Source organism: Dermacentor silvarum, chromosome 4 (assembly GCF_013339745.2).
Source record: "Dermacentor silvarum isolate Dsil-2018 chromosome 4, BIME_Dsil_1.4, whole genome shotgun sequence".
NCBI classification, from domain to species: domain Eukaryota; kingdom Metazoa; phylum Arthropoda; class Arachnida; order Ixodida; family Ixodidae; genus Dermacentor; species Dermacentor silvarum.
The window spans coordinates 27319662-27334021 of NC_051157.2; the positions used below are offsets into that span (position 1 = coordinate 27319662).

General features: G+C 48.2%; 1 protein-coding gene across 2 annotated transcripts in view; it reads right to left on the minus strand.

The window, feature by feature from the left end:
• The window catches only part of LOC119449663 (cytochrome P450 2B9-like), a 140833-nt gene that overhangs the window by 50121 nt on the left and 76352 nt on the right, over window positions 1–14360 (minus strand). The window contains exon 2 of one of the 2 annotated variants that reach the window (XM_037712887.2): window positions 2582–2824. The exons of the other annotated variant lie outside the window; for it this stretch is intronic. The gene's annotated coding sequence lies outside the window, so the exon portion shown is untranslated. The remainder of the gene's footprint in view (window positions 1–2581; window positions 2825–14360) is intronic. 2 annotated transcript variants of the gene reach the window in all.

Sequence of the window (14360 nt, forward strand, 5' to 3'; positions counted from 1 at the left end):
CATGGTGTGTAGAAATTGCCCGCAAGGAAGCGCGTACTCTTGTCTGTTGCTTTTTGGATGTTTCTAAAGCATACGACAGCGTTCCACATGCGGAGCTGCTCCAGTGCCTGAGCGATATGGAGATGCCGCTAACGTGGATCAGTGTTTTCCAGTGCCTGTACAACAACACGGTAGTCACGACCATGTGCGGCGTCCGGTAGGGCGAGGTCTCCCTGACCTTAGGGCTAAAACAGGGATGTCCTTTGTCCCCTCTCCTCTACATGCTATATGTGTCCCGGGTGGAACGCCAGCTTCTGAAGTTCGGTACGATGGGTACCCAACACCCTTGGGTACGTTGACTGGGGGATTAGGGGTTGCTAGGTATTACCTGGCCTTGTTTTCGCGGATGACATCGTGCTCATGGCGCGAAGTGCGGCAGATCTTCAGGCACAGATGAACAGCTGCGCGGACAACATGGAGGCATTAGGCCTTTCATTTGACGCCAAGGAGTCTGCCGTGCTGAATTTTTCCGGCCCTGCCGAAGTTGATCGACCCTTCGCGCTTACCCGGAGGACAGGCTGTTGAACAGGCGACTGTGTAGGTACTTGGGTGTCAACCTGTGCACGCAGCCTGACTATATACTGCTAACCACGAAGATCACCTACGTACGGCGTCAAGGCGGGCTGGCAGTGTCCTACGCCGGCGAGGCTTATGGGGCTTGGCTTCAACCGCTACGTCATGGTTGGCGAGCTCTGGAAGGCGGTACGCACGTCCCTGCCCTCACCTTTGCCAACGCCATAATTTGCATGTTTTCACCGATTCGAGAGTGGCTAGACCGAGGCCAGCGGGTCGTCGGGCGCCTCGGAACGGGATGCTATGGGAACGTCGCCAGCGAGGCCGTCCAGGGAGACCTTGGGTGGTCAAGCTTTGAGGCACGCGAGGCAAACAGCAAGATTTTGTATAATGGGCAACTGTAGGCCATGGGGAAGCACCGGTGGGCACGCGAGGCAAACAGCAATATATTGTATGACGAGCAACTGCTGGCCATGGGGAAGCACCGGTGGGCACGCAGGGTGTTTGACTACACACTGTCAACAGCTGGATGAAGCGTCTGTCAACAAGGTGGATGAAGCATCTGCAGCAACTGCGCAGGAAGTTTGTTTTTTGTTTTGTTGCCCTACGCAAACGGAAAACGCTCAGATGTCGGCCAAGGCGACAAGCAGTCAGGTGCGCCAACGCGAAACAGAAATGTGGCGAATGGCCATGGACACCAAGTCGACGCTGCAGCTGTACAGGGCGTGCAAGAGAGACATCCACCGGGAGGACTTTTACGACAACAGCGTTGGTAGCAGTCTGTTTGAGGCGCGGGCCGGCGCACTCAGAACGCTGGCATATCTCCACCACTGCGACGCCACCATAGCCAGCACTATGTGTAGGGCATGCGGCGAGGAGGACGACAGCATTGAACACGTAGTGCTACGACAGAAGAACCTCCCCACTTTTCCGCCAGAAGACGCCACCTTCTCACGCGCCCTGGGATTTCACTCAGCTGACGATGTCACATCAGGAAACGGGGACGAGGTGCTGCTGGCTGCGGCGATGGTGACGAAAAGTCGACTCTCCGAGTGGTGGACCCTAGTGCGCCGCTAGTGAACCTTTTTCTTTTACAATGTTGTCCTTTTTTTGCCTTTTAAATGCGAAGCATTTCTTGGCGAACATTTGCCAATCTATCTATCTATCTATCTATCTATCTATCTATCTATCTATCTATCTATCTATCTATCTATCTATCTATCTATCTATCTATCTATCTATCTATCTATCTATCTATCTATCTATCTATCTATCTATCTATCTATCTATCTATCTATCTATCTATCTATCTATCTATCTATCTATCTATCTATCTATCTATCTAGCCGCCTACGTCTTGGTGCTCTCATGGCCGTTTCGTTAACTTGATATTTACCAAAATTAGCATAGTACTACAAAGGTGTATGACGAGCATAAATGATAGGGCATGACATGAATATCATGACATGTGTGTCATGTAGGCCATGAAACAGCCGCTTAAAATGGCAGTAACCCAGCGAAAAAATCTTAACACTCAAATACACTGAAATGGGTTCGGGCGTGGAAAATAAGGTAAAGAAACACTAAAGGATGATGGAAGAAGGCATAGTCGTGAGCATGACTCAGCAAAAATGACAATGACTCAGCGAAAAAAGATTAACACTCAAAAAACACTGAAATTGGTTCGGACGTGCGTACTAAGTGAATGAAACACTAAAATATGATTCTAGAAGTCATAGTCATCAGCCTGACTCAGCAAAATGACAATGACTCAGCGAAGAAACATTAACACTCAAAAACCACTGAAATGGGTTCTGACGGGGGTGCTAAGTGAAGGAGACACTAAATGATTATGGGAGAAGTCACGGTCATGAGCATCACTCGGCAAAAATGACAATGACTCAACGAAAAAGAATAACACTCAAAAACCATCGAATTGGTTCGGACGTGGGTACTAAGTGAAGGAAACACTAAATGATGGTGGTAGAAGTCATAGTCATCAGCATGAGTCAGCAAAACGAGAGCGCACCTGTACACGGGTCCATACTGCTTGGCCCACTTCATCGCCTGGTTGCAGTGGAAGTCCTTGTGCGTGAACTGCACGTGACCCACGAGTGGTCGACCGGGGGGACCTGGTGGTAGACGTGTGCCACGTGGCATGCTCCTGCCGTGTAGCCAACTCCGCGTGGCCAGGTAAAGCAGCGAAGCCGCCAGCAGGCCGCCCGCCAGTGTGAGCCAGTCGATCATTGTGGTGCGTCCGCGAGGTACGGCTCTGCAATGTAAGCATAAGAATTTATAACACCTTTCTTTCTCTCCTCCTTCTCCCTTCCTTATATCACCGTATCTGTCGCAAAGACAGCAGTAGATAAACAGAAAGAAAAAAAAATATGTAAGGACAGGGAGTTCAAGCAGACGTACGTTCGTTTGGCACCCCTGCACTCCGTGAAAAGGTAAGAGTTTACACACAACGCTCGCGCCTCGATTGCACACTAAGCCACGTGACGGCGCACAGTAATGAAAACTGCAGAGGTTTGCCAGGGGTCACGTACAGATCACGTATTGTCGCAGTCCAGATGACTGCGACGATAAATGATATGATTTACATAGGAGGTGCGACATGTAGGACATGCATGCAGCGGTATAGAGGCCTACACGCATCTCAGTAGGCATGATATACAGCTCCGGATGTGCGCCCGTTTGCTTTTTAAGCGAAGATTTATAGGCTCACAAGTGTCGGCGGTGGGGGTGGTGATGATGTCACGCGGAAAAGTGGTCCAAGCTCAATGGCACATACCAGGAACAAAAAAGAAAGAGAGAAAGAGAGAGAAATTGAGAGAGAGAGGAAGAGACAGAGAAAGAAAGAAAGAAAGAGAGAAAGGAAGGAAGAAAGAAAGAAAATCACCATGAAGGTCAGATACACACCCTACAAGCTTTGCTTAGCCCCATTTTCTCGACAGGGGAAGCGCTGTTTATTTATTATTTTTTTGTTTCGCTCTCTTGATCCAATTTTAGCAGTGCATGGTAGCAAAAAGAATGTGCTCGTAGTTGACCTCACTTTTTAAAGCGAACGTTCATATGGCTAGACGAAATCGCCTGTCTACAGAAAATTATCATCATCAGCATTGGTTCGAGCGTCGTCGTCCTCTTCCGCAGCTGGCTCGTTGGCTCGTGATCGCGCTCGGCACACGCTCGTTCCACTGCTTCCGCGTTCGTCGTCGTCGTCTGTTTCCACAGCTACAGTGTACTAGTACACTGTACCACAGCTGGCTGCGTTGCCGCTAATCATTCCAGCGTAGAATTTCACTTCTCTTCTGTCGTCGTACAGGGGAGGCCGCGTTTACGGGGGGACGAGCCATTGCTTAAGGTGGTATGAGCCATTCATTGTCACGTAACGGACAGATTTAACTTTGAAGCAATCTAATTAAGAAGAATCGCAAGTGGCCATGGCGGGCGAATGCTGCTAACCACGCCGCCGAGCAAACTCGAGACATCGAACGCAAGTGACAACGGCGGACTTTCCATCGCAGCAGAACGTGTGTGCAACCTCACAAATAAACTCTCGGGATTAACCCAGTGGTAAACACCGGGGCCGCACGTTTCAGCTTCGCTGGTTAACCATCTTCACGGACTGGAAGGGCCGACCAATTTTTCATCGAAGCTGTTAAGGGCCAGGTTCTCCAGGATCGTGTCCGTGTGTATAAAAAAAAAAAAAAAAAAAAAAAAAAACTATCATCATCAGCAACTGCTTTGGCTCGATATGCGAGGTGGTTTGGATCCATGTGCGTGGTGGTTTCCCGCCTGTTGTGCCATAGCACAGGTGTCAGATCGGATGATGGATGGACGATTGTTATACCCCTCGCCACCGCCGATGCCTCTTTCGCAAGTGTCGCGATACTCGGCGGCGGCACGTCCCACCAATCGTTGTGCCCCTTTGTCTCGTGACGTAGAGATCGCGCTAGCGCTGTTATCAGGGGTTGCCCTTTGGACTCGCTACGAGACGGGGACGCTCGCTTACCAAAATCTTCCAGGATCCTTACGTCAGGATCCTGACGTTGCCGTGCGGTGTGCCGCGGCTATGTACGCTGTGGCTCATAGGCTAGTCTATGATGATGGAGCGGACTTGGCGCAGCAAACGCACTACTTGGTCATCGCACTGGGCGAAAACAAAACGCCGGCGTCCTTGCTCTTTGACGAACATGCCGAAGATGCTCAATACAGTAAATAATGATAATAGTTAAATTCACTATAAAATATTTACAATAGCAGACCCACCAAGTCACAGCTTCGCTGGTTTCCATCTTCACGGTAGTGGAAGGTGTCCTAATTTTTTTTTATCTTTGCGGTTTAAAGTCTTTCCGTGAAGCCATTTGGTTCATTCATAGACTATTCAATAAATAAATAATTAAATAAGTAACCAAATTATCTTGGAACCCATCTCACGATGCCTGCCGACGTTAATGTGATTATCTTTCGAGCAATTCTCGAAACATTCAATATTGCTGAAGGCACCTTTAAAGTCATGTCTTTACAGTCATATGGACCCCGTTAATATGGACACCCGGCAATATGGACAAAATTTTCGGCTACTGGTCTCTCGCCATGCAATTTTCCTCGTTAATATAGAAATTCGCTGTCCGGACTATGTACGGCAACATTGGGGACGAAACGGGTAAATACAGATGTTTTTGTCTCGTTGTTATGGACACGGGTCCACAAAGCAAAAAATAGAAATAATCAGTAGCCCCTTCCCTGTCGAGGAGATGGGGGTAGGCGAAGCTTGTCGTGCTTTTCTTCGGTGTTCCTCCGAACGAATACGTGACCTGTAAAAGAGCGAGGGATTCTGGGATGCGCCGCCCGCTAGCTGTTTCCGGTTCGAGTCAGCGCAGCCGCCGCCACCGCTTCGCCGTTGAAGGCCATTTATGCGCTTGCAGTCCGGCTTTGTCACACACGAAGATTACCCGATTGCAGGCGCCAAGCAAAACCATTGTCGGCTGTTCAAAGTCAATCGTTAAAGGTAAACGCATGTAACTACTGCCTTGTAGCATCCCTTGCTGAGTCAGCTGTGCACAAGCATCAGAGGCATAGCTGCCACTTCCAAACTTTAACAAGGCAGATACCATCAGTGAACAAAAAGAAAATGAACGTATACAGTTCCACTTATCAGGTGGCGATGAACTGTGTAAGGGCCGACACGGAATGATTCCCCAAGATATCTCATACTCTAACATTGACTCAAACAACCACGACTATTTCAGTACTCGCATGCACATACAGCGGTATTATGAAACATGGTTTTAATGCGCAAATTTAAACGGGACACAGCGAGATAACCCGCCGTGGTTGCTTAATGGCAATGTTGTTGCGCTCTTCAGCACGAGGTCGCGGGATCGAATCCCGGCCACGGCGGCCGCATTTCGGTGGGGGCGAAATGCCAAAACACCCATGTGCTTAGATTTCATCATCATTATCAGCCGATATTTATGTCCACTGCATGACGAAGGCCTCTCCCTGCGATCCCCAATTAATCTTCCTGTCTTGCGCTAGCTGATTCCAATTTGCGCCTGCAAATTTCCTAACTTCATCACCCCACCTAGTTTCTGCCGTCCTCGACTGCGCTTCCCTTCTCTTGGTATCCATTCTGTAACATTCTGTAACAGTCCACCGGTTATCCATACTACGCATTACATGGCCTACCCAGCTTGATTTTTTCTTCTTAATGTCATACTAGAATATCGGCTATCCCCGTTTGCTCTCTCATCCACACCGCTCTCTTCCCGTCTCTTAACGTTAGGCCTAACATTTTTCGTTCCATCGCTCATTGTGTGGTCCTTAACTTGTTGTCGAGATTCTTTGTTAACCTCCGAGTTTCTGCCCCATATGTTAGCGCTGGTAGAATGCAATGATTGTACACTTTTATTTTTCAACGAAAGTGGTAAGCTGCCAGTGAGGATTTGGTAATGCCTACCGTATGCACTCCACCCCAATTTTATTCTTCTGTAAATTTTCTTCTCATGATCAGGGGCCCCTATGAGTAGTTGACCTAGATAAACGTATTCCTTTACAGAATTTAGAGGCTGACTGGCGATCCTTATTTCTCGTTCCCTTGCTAGGCTGTTGAACATTATCTTTGTCTTCTGCATATTAATCTGGAACCGCACTTTTACACTTTCTCGGATAAGGTCCTCAATAATTTCTCGTAATTTGTCCCCGTTGTTGCTAAATAGGACAATGTCCTCTGCAAGCCGAAGGTTGATGAAATATTCGCCGTTTATCCTCCCTCTTAAGCCTTCCCAGTATAAGAGCTTGAATACTTCTTCTAAGCATGCAGTGAATAGCATTGGAGAGATTGTGTCTCCTTGCCTGACCCATTTCTTGATAAGTAACTTTCTACTTTTCTTGTGGAGAACCTGTGGAATCCTTGTAGATATTTGCCAAGATATTCACGTATGGCTCCTGTACTTCTTGATTACGCAATGCCTCTATGACTGCTGGTATCTCTACTGAGTCAAATGATTTTTCACAATTTATGAAAGCCATATAGAGAGGTTGATTGTACTCCGCCGATTTCTTGATTACCTCATCGGTGACATGAATATGATCCATCGTAGAATATCCCTTCCTGAAGCCAGCCTACTGTCTTGGTTGACTGAAGTCAAGTGTTGCCCTGATTCTATTGGAAATTATCTTCGTGGATATTTTAGATAATACTGAAAGCAAGATAATGGGTCTATAATTCTTCAATTCTTTAACGTCTCCTTTCTTATGGATTAGTATAATGTTGGCGTTCTTCCAGCTCTCTGGTACACTTGAAGTTGTGAGGCATTGCATATAAAGGGCCGCAAGCTTTACAAGCATGATATCCTCTCCATCTTTGATTAAATCGACTGTTATTCCATCTCCTCCAGCAGCTTTTCCCCTGGTCATGTCTTGCAAGACCCTTCTAACTTCATCACTAGTTATAGAAGAAGCCTCTGTATCCTGTTCATCACTACTTCGAATGAAAGTATCTTGGCTGCTCTGGCTACTGTACATGTCAGTATATAGAATTCTTCCGCTGCCTTTACTATGTCATCGAAATTGCTGATAACATTACCCTGCTCATCTTTCAGTGCATATACATCTTACATTGTCCAATGCCAAGTTTTCTTCTCATTGATTTCATGCTGCGTCCATATTTTACTGCTTCCTCAATCTTTTCCACGTTATCATTTCGAATATCCCTTACTTTCTTCTTGTTGGTCAGTTTTGACAGTTCAGCGAATTCTATCTTATCTCTCGAGTTTGCTAGTTTCATGTTTTGTCCTTTCTTTATTCGGTCCTTTGTTACTTGGGAGAGCTTACCTACTGGTTGCCTTGGTGCCTTACCTCCCACTTCAAATGCTGCTTCTGAGATCAGCCTAGTTACGGTTTCATTCATTACCTCTATGTTGTCTTCATCTTCCTGGTCTAAATCTGCATATTTGTTTGCGAGCACCAGCCTGAATTGGTCTGCTTTTACCCTTACTGCGACTAGGTTGGCTTGTTTCTTCTTGACTAATTTTACTCTTTCTCTCTTCAAATTGAAGAAAAGAAATCCTAGACCTCACTAACCCATGGTTTGCCGGTGTGTGGCGTCACTTCATGCCTGAAAATGTAGTGGACTGAAGGAGCATTCAAACTTATGACCTTCAGATTAGAAGCCGGGTGTTCGATCTCTGCTCCACGCCACCACTACTTAGATTTAGGTTCATGTTAAAGAACCCCAGGTGGTCGAAATTATTCCGGAACCCCCACTATGCGTGTCACATAATCAAATCGTGGTTTTGGGACGTAAAACTTCATAATTTAATTTTATTAACAGCGACATACATAATACTCGTAACCATTTAGCCCATATAACCGCAGCCGTGATATGTCGGTGATACGGCCATTCCCCCATCTAACTGACAAAAAATCGGGAACTTCTAACTACGTACCACTTGAAATAAACCTCGAGTTTCGACCGAGAAATGCCGTTCACAGTGCGCAAAGTTTTGAAATATTTTCAGCAGTTCGTTTTCTAATTGCGCTAGCTGCGTTACCGACGATATCGGTTGCAGCGACGATCACAGAGGAGGATTTACCAGGTCGCTGTAGCCTTCGCCTGAGCACCGGATTTTCTAAAGTAATGCTTCTATACGCTCCATAAATTATCGGATAAAGATAACTTTTTCATCTGTCTCACCGACCCACAGGCAGAGCAGTCAGTGACCATGCGTACAAGCAGCGGCAAATGTCGTAGAGCTAAACCTGTCAGAAACAAAAAATACTGCCGAAACGAAAACCAAAGTTCGTTTATAAATATAAGCATATCCTTACCGTTCTTGGCTTGTCATCGTCACGCCCAGAGTGAACTGAAACCTAGAAATCAGCTGCATGAATGGTACGACATTGATGGTCGACAGAGCGCACGGAAAGCCTGTTGACAGTTGAAACCGCGCATAAAAACGCGTGCCCCGGACATGGCCGCCGATGCCGCCTCGTCGTCCGTCGAACCGGAAGCTGCCAGTATGCAGACGGCGCTCCCCACAATTCCTTGCGATCGCTAGTTTTACCGGTCAGCTAAGGCTCTAAGCTGCTATTCTGGACGTTCCGCCATTTTCTTCGAGGCATGACGTAGGCGCAACGCTTACAAAATGGCGCTGATGGGCCCGATTTGCTTTCGTAACGTGTATGACGTTTTGACTAACAAACGGAAATGAGGGAACTGAACCTAACGTTCCTGATAAAGAAAAACAGTTTTCCTCTTCAGTAAAAATAAAGCAGCTGGCTGAAAGCGTTGCTATTATTCAGTCCAAAACGCTTCTCGCTCCCGTCGTCTGCTGCGGACAAGCCATCGTCTGCTTCTTTAGGTATGATCCGTGTCCCACGGGAAACTAAATGAGTCATCGTATATTGGTGCCCAGGCGCTTGCCTTCTACCTCGAGACAACATACGCGACCTACCAGTGGTGATGAGCGCACGCTCTAGGCCGCGTTATCGCTATATCTCGTGAAATGCAAGTGACGCAGCCCGACTCATTTGGCAGAGAAGCAGCCGAATATCATCGATAGCGTTGCGCGCGCCACAGGTATCCGCTTGCGCGAAGGAAGCGCCGGTGCTGCCATCGCTTGTTCACTTCGCTGCTTACTCGCACCGCTAGAGCAAACTTAAAGGCGCCGCCTTGCGCACATTTCTTTTTAAAAATTGAAAAGCCGCCGTTGTCATATATCCTCTAATGATGCGAAAAGTCATTAATCTTGATTAGAAACGCAGCAGCGAAAAATGCAAAACGTCGCAGAAAGATTGTAATGTTCAACCAATATTATTTCAAATAAACGTGTTTTTAATGAAAAATGATGGCCCAAAACACAAATCCTAACACCACCCGAGAGCGATGCAAATGCTATGAGCACGCGTTGTGAACAAAAGATTTTCATGGCCCCAAAATGACAGTGAAAATGCGGCGATACGCATGCCTCTCGACCGTCATTGCATATGCCGCTCATTACCACAATTCGCGCGGCTCGTCGCACCACAAATTATAGCGGAAAATCTCTGCAATGGCGGCCCAGCGCAACGTCACGCAACGACAAATTGACGTTTACGAAGCGACCCTTCCTGTGACGCTCCTCACGGGATATTCCTTCAGCCAATCAACAAGCTGGCATGCAGGCTATCTTGGAACGCTACCACATATTCGCGAAATTTCGGTTGCATTGCACGGGCTTCTGCACGCTACCGTCCACTTTCTTTTTAAAGCGCTAAAGTCGCAATATAGGGGCCCAGGGCCACAAAAAAAGTATTAGTCGATCAAATTTGCAGCTCCATGTCACGTTTCGTCATTCTGATGAAAACGCAAAATTGCATTTTGGAAAACTTCCGTTTCCCGGCACATATTTCGAAACACGTGACCTCTCGACAGCCAAATGAGAGAGTCAACAAGGCGGATAACGACGGCCGTGCAGCCGCCATGCCTGTCGAGAATAGAGGCTCTATTGCACTGACGAGCAGGCACAGGCTAGCGTATACAAGCTTCACTTGAAAAATAACTAGTGACCCCCAGAGGCCCTAGTGCGTACCCGGAATTCGCGCAGGACGCGCCTGCATGCACAGAAACATTCCGGGATGGCGTCGAACTGATCTCATCAGATTACCCGCATGACGCGCGTATCGAGCACATACTAGAATTGGCGCGGCGACCAGTGATAACGCTAGAAAATTCGATGGTAAACATTTAAAAGCCGTCACGCTTCGCCGAGCATCAGATTATCGAAGACCAACGATCATGCTCGCCGCTACAGCTTGGTGAAAAAAACCCGGATGATGAAGCAATGGCGTTCTTGGAAAAAGAGGAATGGACCAACGCCTGGGAGCCTGTGAGCGACGAGCAGATCCTGGAGCTTGTCGGCGGATCCGCTCAACATGAACTCGAAGAAAGCTCTGTGCCGACAGCCGATGATGAAGAGAGACCAACCATTACTCGACGTGAAGCTTGCCGTGGCTTGGTTATCACGTGCCTTGAACAGGAGGGACAGGCGCACTTCAAGTAGCCGACGTGTTGCGCTTTGTGGACACTACATGTAGTAGGATCGAAGGCAGCAGTGCTAACCCACATCTGCTCGTTTTTTGGCTGAATAAACCATGTTATTTTACGTAACAATGATTCCTTAATGCTTGTGCTTGTGACTTTGATTCGTTATCATGGACGACTGACATTATGTACAATTTTTTTCTGGGGAACGAAGGCGTCCTTATTAACGAGACATTACTGTATTTACAACGCGTAGTGGTAATTCTGAGATTTCCATGACTTCTGGTTCATAACTGATTGCGCATATGAGGGTCAGTTCTTCTAACTCGGAACCTTCTGAAGCAACAAGGAATACTTCCCAAAACATGGCCTCCCAACCGCAGCAAGTTTTGTCCCGCTGGCACTGTAGAATTCAGGTTCAACATATCTGACTTTGAACTGCAGCGTAATTGGATAGACTTCTTTTCCAGGTGTAAAACTAATTTTCATTGCCAGCTAGAAAGGCTTGCGTCCTCATTTTCATCACTGAATTGTTGCCACATAACGCGGCTTACGTGCCAAGCGTCTCAAACCATTCGCTTGCTCAATGAAACTTTAACCCCTTCCCTACCAAGGGCGAGCCAGGCTTGTCGTTTAAGTATGTACCGCTCCTACCAAGGAAGATTTCAGTAATCGTGTCAAAACCACGATCTGGTTATGAGGCACGCCGTAGTAGGGGACTCCGGAATAATTTGGACCACCTGGGGTTCTTTAACGTGCACCTGAATCCATCCCGTTATCAAGAGCCGATGCCCCAACAAAGCTTCGCATAATCGCGCGTGATGCCACACGAGCCACGTGGAACACACCTGGTTTCCAACGTACTCGACTGCACCGCCTGGACCCATCCCTCCGACTACGCATTCCATCTGGACTTCCTCGAATCGAGACAACTGCTCTCTGCCGACTGTGGCTTGGAGTATCCTTCACGAATGCTTTTGTTTGTCGCATCGGAATGGCTGACAGTGCTGCCTGTGATACTTGCGGCAGGGAGGAAACAGTGCAACATATCCTGTGTCATTGTCCCCGCTACAGCTCCGAGAGACAGTCGCTCGTAACGGAGTTGGCACGCCTCGACTACCGGCCGCTTTATGAGCAGACGGTTTTAGAATGCCGGCTGATATGGTCTTCACAGCAGAAGGCGACGAGGGCGCTGCTGAATTTCCTCAGGTCAAGCGACCTGTTTGAACGATTGTGACGCTCCTGAGTTCCTTTGTGTGTGTGTGTTTTTTTTCTTTTCTTTTTTTAGTCTCCCTCTTTAAGTGTGTGCATTTTTCTTTATCTTTCTGTCTCCCCATACCCCTTCCCCAGTGTAGGGTAGCAAACTGGAGATTTACCTTCCGGTTAACCTCCCTGCCTTTCGCATCTCATTTATCTCTCTCTCTCTCTCTCTAAATCTAAGTACACGGGTGTTTTCGCATTTCACCCCCATCGAAATGCAGTCGCCGTGGCCCGGATTCGATCCCGCGATCTCTTGCTTAGCAGCCCAACACCATAGCCACTAATCAACCACGGCGGGTACCGTGGACAAGCTGAGCTCGGCCGAACACTAGTTAGGCCGAACCTGCAAACACTAGTTAGCCTTCACCGCACATGTTAGTTCGGCTTCACTTCAATCATGTTTTGATGTTGCACGACAGATGAGGCTAAACAAAAATATATATCGGGTGTTTCTACGAAGACCTTAAGTATTATTAAAAAATAGCTGTTTTGAAATAAAAAGTTGTCGCAGTTTCACCCGAAAGGCGAAGCATCAATTGCGATAGCAAATTTGTAGAGAGCTATACGGAGTAATGATAGTAGCTTTATCAGCTGCATAAACTTGGACATGCTGCAGCACCGGCAACACGCAGGACTGTTGTCGACGCCGTCGGCGTTTTGCCCGCGTTCGCACAAAACGCGTGCGGCGTTTGGCCTCTGGGAGCGGCTCGGAGGTTTTCGACCACATCAGAACGGGACACTCATCGAGCTGCGTCGGAAGTCTTTACCACCTTGTCGCCTTACAACGTTTTGTAGCGTTAGCTACACTGGCCTAGCCAAGCCCGTTTCGCGCGGCACATCAAGAGCCGTGCTGCGCATGCGCAAGGATCAGTGATGTCACACGGCTTGCTCACCGGTGCCACCGGAGCCGGCACCTCTCGCGCACTCCACCGCCGCCGGTCTGCGCATTCCAGAGGAGTGACGTCGTAGCCGTGGTAGACGCACTGGCGCCGGCGCGCGCTCGCTGTGCAGTCGCCGTCTGACACTGCGCTGGAGCCGCTGCGCTTCTGACTGGCGTTTGCCAGTGTGGTATAGCCATGGAGAAGGAGAGCGCAAATGCTGCTCAACAGCGCAGAAGAACGGAGAAGCTTGACTCATCGGATCCCGAAGTAGTTGCCTGGCAATTAGCGGTTGAGCGTAGGAGACAACCAGGAAAGCTAAGAATAATCAGCTGAACCTTTGCTAACGCTACGTATATCCTGGCATAGCCGAGCTAAGCCACTGCAACTTTTTTATATAAATACGTACATGGTGCCGCAGCTAAATGTCGCCTCTCCCCCCCCCCCCCCCCCCCCCCCCCACTGGCCTATCGTGCGTCGGAAGAAGGCGCGTTTGCTCTACATATATGTTGATTGTAAAGGAGGAAAGAGACGCCTACTTCTGCAGCCCTTAAGGGAGCACGGCGCAGAACGCGCGTTTGTTCTCCGCCGTGGGTTCACTCTCTGTGAAAGCGCGCGTCCCTCGCTCCCTTTCACTCGCACATACAGCGTTCGGCGCGCGGCGACGACTTATCTCCATTGACGTCATACGGAACCTTACGGCGACGGCGACGACGACGGCGACGCCGACGGAAGAAATCTGCTTTGGAATGTCCATATAATTGCTATCGCAATAAAAGACGGTTCTTTGGAAGAAATACCATTAGTGGTGGCGACAAGCGGATGACTAGGGACACATGGTAATCACTAGGTAATTAACGGAAATCCCTAATTTACTTTTGAAACTTCAATTTCAGCGGACTCATCGTAATTGGGAATTGAAGGAGAGTACAAGCCATAGCAACTTTTGCATCTGGGAAAATGTGATTACTCGCGTAACTACGGCGCGACTAATTTCTACTATTAGAGCACGCGAAACGGAAACTGTGAGGTTGCAGCGGGCGAAAAGCCGCGCTCCTCCAGGGGACGTTCTGCTTACGTCAGCAAGCAGCAGCCAGACAGCGCACTGCAACAGCGAGGAGCACGTAGGGACAGCACGC